General features: G+C 36.9%; 1 non-coding gene across 1 annotated transcript; it reads right to left on the bottom strand.

Moving 5' to 3' along the window:
- Window positions 1–6,800: 6,800 nt before the first annotated feature.
- On the bottom strand, window positions 6,801–6,906 carry LOC112799071 (small nucleolar RNA R71). Its single transcript, XR_003200657.1, has one exon. It is a non-coding gene; the product is annotated as a small nucleolar RNA R71 (small nucleolar RNA).
- Between the last annotated feature and the right edge of the window lie 371 nt (window positions 6,907–7,277).

Below are 7,277 nucleotides of genomic sequence, written 5' to 3' on the forward strand. Positions count from 1 at the left end.
TTTTTAAATATCATGCATATCTTTTTAAATTATACCCTTTTCTTGTCATATTTATCTTTTATAAATCATATTTTTTATCCTATATCCTTTCTCATTTTCGAAAACCCACCCCCTCCCTTTAAATCCACTTTCGGCACCCCTCTCCTCATCCACCATTCCACACCTGCTCTCCTTCTATCCCTCTTCTCTCTTTTCTTTTGCTTGAGGACAAGCAAACCTCTAAGTTTGGTGTGCTTATCCGTGATCACAAAAACATAATCACTTTGATCATGGCCCCTAAAGGAAAACAACCCAACCCAAGAGGTAAGAAAGAGAATATTCCAAAACCACTTTGGAATCAAGGGAAGTTCTTAACTAAAGAACATTCAGACCATTACTACAAAATAATGAGTCTAAGATCAGTGATCTCGGAAGTCATGTTCCATCTGAAAGAAGATGAATATCCAGAGATCCAAGAATAAATTCAAAACATGAATTGGGAAATCCTAGCTAATCCTGAAACGAAAGTGGGAAGGAATATGGTTCAGGAGTTCTATGCAAATCTATGGCAGACAGACAGGCAAAGAATAATTGGAGCTGCCCTCTATGATCATCGGACCTTAGTTAGAGGAAAGATTGTTCACACCCATCCTGACAAAATCAGAGAGATCTTTAAGCTTCCTCAACTGAAGGATGACCCAGACTCCTTTAATAGGAGAATGATGAGGGTAAACAAAGGCCTGGACAAGATTCTAGAGGATATATGCATCCCTGAAGCCAGGTGGACCACCAGCACAACTGGCATCCCAAATCAACTCAAAAGAGAAGATCTCAAACCAGCTACCAGAGGCTGGCTGGATTTCATTGGGCGTTCCATATTTCCCACCAGCAACCGTTCTGAAGTTACTGTTAAAAGAGCAGTGATGATTCACTGCATCATGTTGGGAAAAGAAGTAAAAGTCCAACCACTGATCTCGTGTGAACTATACAAAATAGCAAACAAGAATTCCAAGGACGCCAGATTGGCCTATCCAAGCTTAATTTCTATGCTCTGCAGAGATGCCAGAGTGAAGATGGGAATAACAGAATATATTTCAGTTGAGAGGCCAATCACTAAAATATCAATGAAAAGACAACAACTGTAGGATGATCCAATCAAGAGGAGAGCACAAGAAGTCCCCCCAGAACTTCCTCAATTCGAATATTGGGAACATCTTGAAGCATCTATTTCCAAATTTCAAGAAGCTATGAACCAAATAAAGGAAGAACAGAACAATCAAAGTAGCATGCTTTGCAAACTGCTTAAGGAACAAGAAGAGCAAGGGCGTGATTTAAGGGAGCTGAAGCGCTAGAAATTAATCCTTGAAGGACCAAGCACCCCACAGATCAAAGGAACATCCACTTCCCAAAACACAGGTTGTTGAGTTCTAATTTTAGCTTTAACTCTGTGATAGTGTTATTTTAGAAATTTACCTTAGAAGTTATACAGTAGTAGTAGTAGTAATTAGCATATCTATTCTTGTTTTATTTCCAATTAAGTTATAATTTATTTTTCTCATCATCATCAGACATGAATAAAATAGTAGATTTTTAGAATAAAGAAGTAATTTATATTTTTCGAGTTCTTAATAATAATAAAAAATTAGAATTAGTTATATATGGTGGCAATACTTTTTGTTCTCTGAATGAATACTTGAACAGTGCATATTTTATCCTGAATTTTACGAATGTTGGCTCCTGAAAGAATGAGGAACACGAAAAATATTATTGATGATCTGAAAAATCATGAATTTGATTCTTGAAGCAAGAAAAAGCAGTGAAAAAAAAAATTACAAGGAATCATTGGATCAAGAAAAGGAACAAAAGCCAATAGCCCTTAAAACCAAAAGGCAAGGGTGAAAAGGATACAAGACTTTGAGCATTAGTGGATAGGAGGGTCCAAGGAAGTAATTCCAGGCCTAAGCGGCTAAATCAAGCAGTCCCTAACCATGTGCTTGTGGCATGCAGGTCCAAGTGAAAAACTTGAGACTGAGTGGTTAAAGTCGTGATCCAAAGCAAAAAGAGTGTGCTTAAGAGCTCTGGACACCTCTAACTGGGGACTTTAGCAAAGCTGAGTCACAATCTGAAAAGGTTCACCCAGTCATGTGTCTGTGGCATTTATGTATCTGGTGGTAATACTGGAAAACAAAGTGCTTAGGGCCACGGCCAAGACTCAAAGTAACTGTGTTCGAGAATCAACATACTACACTAGGAGAATCAATAATACTATCTGAATTCTGAGTTCCTATGGATGCCAATCATTCTGAATTTCAAAGGATAGAGGGAGATGCCAAAACTATTCAGAAACAAAAAGCTACAAGCCCCGCTCATCTAATAAGAATCTGAGCTCCATTTAAAACTCCAAGATATTATTACTTCTTAATTTCTTTTCATCCTATTTTATTTATCTAGTTGCTTGAGGACAAGCAACAGTTTAAGTTTGGTGTTGTGATGAGCGGATATTTTATACACTTTTTGGGGGTAATTTCATGTAGATTTTAGCATATTTTAATTAGTTTTTAGTAAAATATTATTAGTTTTTAGGCAAAAATCATATTTCTGGACTTTACTATGAGTTTGTGTGTTTTTCTGTGATTTCAGGTATTTTCTGGCTGAAATTGAGGGAGCTGAGCAAAAATCGGAGTTAGGCTGAAAAAGGACTGCTGATGCTGTTGGATCCTGACCTCCCTGCACTCGGAATGGATTTTTTGGAGCTATAGGAGTCCAATTGGCGCTCTCTCAACGGCGTTGGAAAGTAGACATCCAGGGCTTTCCAGAAATATATAATAGTCCATATTTTGCGTGAAGATAGATGACGTAAACTGGCGTTCAACGTCAGTATCATGCTGCTGTCTGGCGTCCAGCGCCGAAACAAGTTACAAGTTGGAGTTCAGCGCCAGAAACAGGTTACAACCTGGCGTTGAACGCCCAAAACAGCCCAGACACGTGAGAAGCTTAAGTCTCAGCCCCAGCACACACCAAGTGGGCCCCAGAAGTGGATTTCTGCGCTATCTATCATAGTTTACTCATTTTCTGTAAACCTAGGTTACTAGTTTACTATTTAAACAACTTTTAGAGACTTATTTTGGATCTCATGATATTTTTAGATCTGAATTTTATACACTTTGACGGCATGAGTCTCTAAACTCCATTGTTGGGGGTGAGGAGCTCTGCAGCGTCTCAATGAATTAATGTAATTGTTTCTATTTCATTCAAACGTGTGTGTGTTCCTATCTAAGATGTTCATTCGCGCTTAATTGTGAAGGAGGTGATGATCCGTGACACTCATCACCTTCTTCAATCCATGAACGTGTGTCTGACAACCACCTCCGTTCTACATCAGATTGAATGAGCATCTCTTAGCTTCCTTAATCAGAATCTTCGTGGTATAAGCTAGAACTGATGGCGGCCACTCTTGAGGATCCGGAAAGTCTAAACCTTGTCTGTGGTATTCCGAGTAGGATTCATGGATTGAATGGTTGTGACGAGCTTCAAACTCGTGATTGCTGGGCGTGATGACAAACGCAAAAGGATCAATGGATCCTATTCCAACATGATCGAGAACCAACAGCTGATTATCCATGCTGTGACAGAGCATCTGGACCGTTTTCACTGAGAGGATGAGAAGTGGCCACTGACAATGGTGACACCCTACATACAGCTTGCCATGGATGGAACTTTACAAACAATTGAGTTGAATATTACATTGCAGAAATTCAGAGGACAAAACATCTCCAAAACTCCAACATATTCTCCATTAATAAAGTAACAATTCCTTATTCCAAACACTTTTACTTCTTACAATTAAATCCAAATAACCTTATTGTTATCCTGACTAAGATTAATAAAATAAACATAGCTTGCTTCAAACCAATAATCTCCGTGGGATCGACCCTTACTCGCGTAAGGTATACTTGGACGACCCAGTGCACTTGCTGGTTAGTTGTACGGATTGCAAATTCGTGCACCATGGGGTGATTGAAAATTATGTGGACATGATTTAGGAACTTTTTGGGGCTATTTTTATTATGAAACAATTGGTTTTGAATTGAGGATTTTGAAAAATTGGAGGTTTTGTATTTTTGAAAAAAAATTGATTTTTGGACCAACTTCGGTAGGCCATAACTTGGCTTTCGGAATTCTAAATCTTGTAAAACTTATTTTAAATTACAATTGGGTTTCTGAAGTTTATGATGTTCAAAGAACGAACTGAAAAAGAATTTTTAACAAAAAAGTTACGCGCTTTTGAAGTTTGGTGTGAAAAACTGATTTTTGAACTCATCACCTTTTTGGAGTTTCTGATAGGCATGTGTTGAGTCTACATTTTATGATAATTTTTGCTTGAATTGAGAAGATTTCATCACATAAACTTGCATCTATTCATTTGAATAGCATGCTTTTGTGAATATTCTCTAAATTACACCTAATGATTGAAAACATACTTTTTTGTGCTTTAAATTGTCAATTTAATTCCACTTGTATTCCACTTGATGTCGTGATATATTTTTTGAGTGGTTTTAGGACTAATAGGCAAGGATGGCTTTAGAGAAGTGGAAGAAAAACATGCAAAGTGGAAGATTACATGAAAAAACAAAGAAAAGCAACACACTGGTGTGTACGTACGCACACCTTCCTATGCGTACGCACAAGAGGAGTTTCACCAAGTGTGCATACGCACACATGCCTGTGCGTATGCACAAGTACGAATGCGTGTCTCAATTAAAATATCACGTGTTTCACATTTTTGGGGGGCCTCTTTGGCCCAAACCTAAAAAGTATTGAACTCTATCAAAGGTGGACAACATACCAATACATAAATAGATCAAATTAACAAGTCCTATTAGGTTTTTAGTTAGTTGTTTTAGGAAAACACTCTCAATTTTCATTAGGGTTCTTAGTAGAGTTTGCTATTTTACGTCTTAATCTTGGATTCTAGCTTGTTTCTATTGTAAGTAGTCTTTAATTTTTTCTTCAATTATACTATATTTACTCATACATTCTTATAATAGAAGTTACCTTGTTAGTTTAATTACTTTTGAATTTTTGAGTTTTTTGTTGACGAATTTGATGTTTTAAGGTTTATATATGCTTGATTGAGTTGCTATTGTTCATTGTTTACATTGATTTGTCATAATTTCAAATATCTTTTGAAATTTACTATGTTTTGTTATTATACCCACCAAGTGTTTGTGGAAATATCCATTATGAATATGGAGTAGATTTTCACTCCTTGACTTGGGGTCTAAGTAACTCAGATCCTAGAGTCATTAATGTTTAACATTAAGTGGTAATTTTGGGTTGTTAGTTGCTCTTGTTTCCACTAATGCTAGTTTTTTACTAAGTTTAATTAGTAAGTTAGCTAGGATTTGTGAATTAAGACCAATTATGCTTACTTGACTTTTTCCATTGTTTAGGGATTAATTAAGTGGGATTAACTCATTGTAATTGTCATGGTTGTGGTTATGACAAGGATATAATTCCTTAACTCTCAACTCCAAGTTAAGGCTCTTTCATGCCTTGAATTACATCCTCGTTGACTTATTGCTCCAATCCTCTTTAATTTGCATTAATTATCTTTTGATTTAGTAATAACTTAGTAATTATTCTTATTCATGCTTGTTTAGTTTATTGTCTTGCTTGTTTGCTACTTTTGACTCTTTGTTATTTTATTGCTTTAGTTCATTTAATTTTTAATTCCTTTAATTTCCATTTTATGCTTGAGAACCCCGAATTCACAACCAAACTTGGACACTTGATTGCTAGTGAAAAATGACCCGGAAAGTAAAACTCCCAATTTTTATTGATTTGAATTGTGACATTATTCTTCTAAACTTTGATCCACGCTGTTTTGTCGGTTGGGAGCTATACTCGCAATGCATTCTACTCTTTTCAATTAGGTGAAAGAATTCCTAATGGACGATCCGGCGAGCATCAAGTTTTTGACACCGTTGCTGGGGACTATGCAATTGGGTGTCATATTTTTTGTTGTTATGAATATGTGAATATTGTGAATAGCTTCTTCTTGCTTGTTAGTTGACACTACTTGGTAGCTAGTGTTTTTAGTTTTGGTAGTTATTGTTAGTTGTTAGTTGTTAGTTTATTTCTTTAATTACTCTTGCTTTGGTATTTAATAGTTGCATGATTTCTATGATTCCCCAGTTGAATGACACAATCGCTTTCAGACCCGAGCTTGGCCCCATTTAATCCTGAGATAAAAAGAACTTTAACTCATACTAGGCAAGCTTAGTGCCGGTTAGGATTTGCGCATAGTGAATCGAATTCTCTTGACGAGCAACCCGATTCACCGTTGCTCTCTAACCGTGATTCTCATTCTTCATTTAACGAGGGAACCTTGTATTCTTCTATTGGAAGTTCTGAAGTTTTTGTGAGTGATTTAGGTGATGGAAGCACGGTGACACCACGGAGAGTCACTCTTAAGGAAGCGGGAGCTCTAAATATCACTTTGCAACCGCTACAAGTTCGTTATCCAGATTTGGATGCAAATTTTGAACTTAAGACTAGGTTAATCAACTTACTTCCTAAGTATCATGGGTTGCCGGGTGAAGATCCGCTTAAACATTTGAAGGACTTTCAAGTAGCGTGCTCAACTGCAAGGAGACATGGATCGGATGAGATAGCTGTGAAAGTTTTTGCTTTTCCTTTCTCTTTAGAGGAAAAAGCAAAGGAGTGGTTTTATACTCAACCAGATGAGGTGATAACCAACTGGGATTTGTTAAGGAAGAAGTTCCTAGAGAAGTTCTTTACACCTCAAAAGACGGACTATTTGAGGAAAATGATTTCTTGTATTATGCAAAAAGATGGAGAGACACTTTATGAATATTGGAAACATTTTGAGAAGTTGCTTGAGTTTTGCCCTCATCATCGCATTGATGATTTGGTGCTCATAAGTTATTTTTGTCAAGGCTTAGTTCTACAAAACAAGCTTCTAATTGACGCCTCAAGTGGAGGATCTCTAAATAAGCATAAAACTGCGGAAGAAGCATGGAAAGTCATCTTGGATTTAGCGAATTCAACACAACACTTGAGGATGAGAAATCCCCAACCAAAGTCTATTAGTGAGGTTTCTCCTTCTGTGATGCTATCTTAACTAAGACACTTGGTGAAATGACCATTTTGTTGAGACAAATTCATCAAAGTCAATAATTTCCACCAATGCTCTTAACTCAACCTCAATCACCTCGAATTGAAGGACCTTCTAGACTATGTAGCATTTGTGTTTGTAGTAGCCATTACACCGA

Source organism: Arachis hypogaea, chromosome 4 (genome assembly GCF_003086295.3).
Source record: "Arachis hypogaea cultivar Tifrunner chromosome 4, arahy.Tifrunner.gnm2.J5K5, whole genome shotgun sequence".
Lineage (NCBI taxonomy): Eukaryota > Viridiplantae > Streptophyta > Magnoliopsida > Fabales > Fabaceae > Arachis > Arachis hypogaea.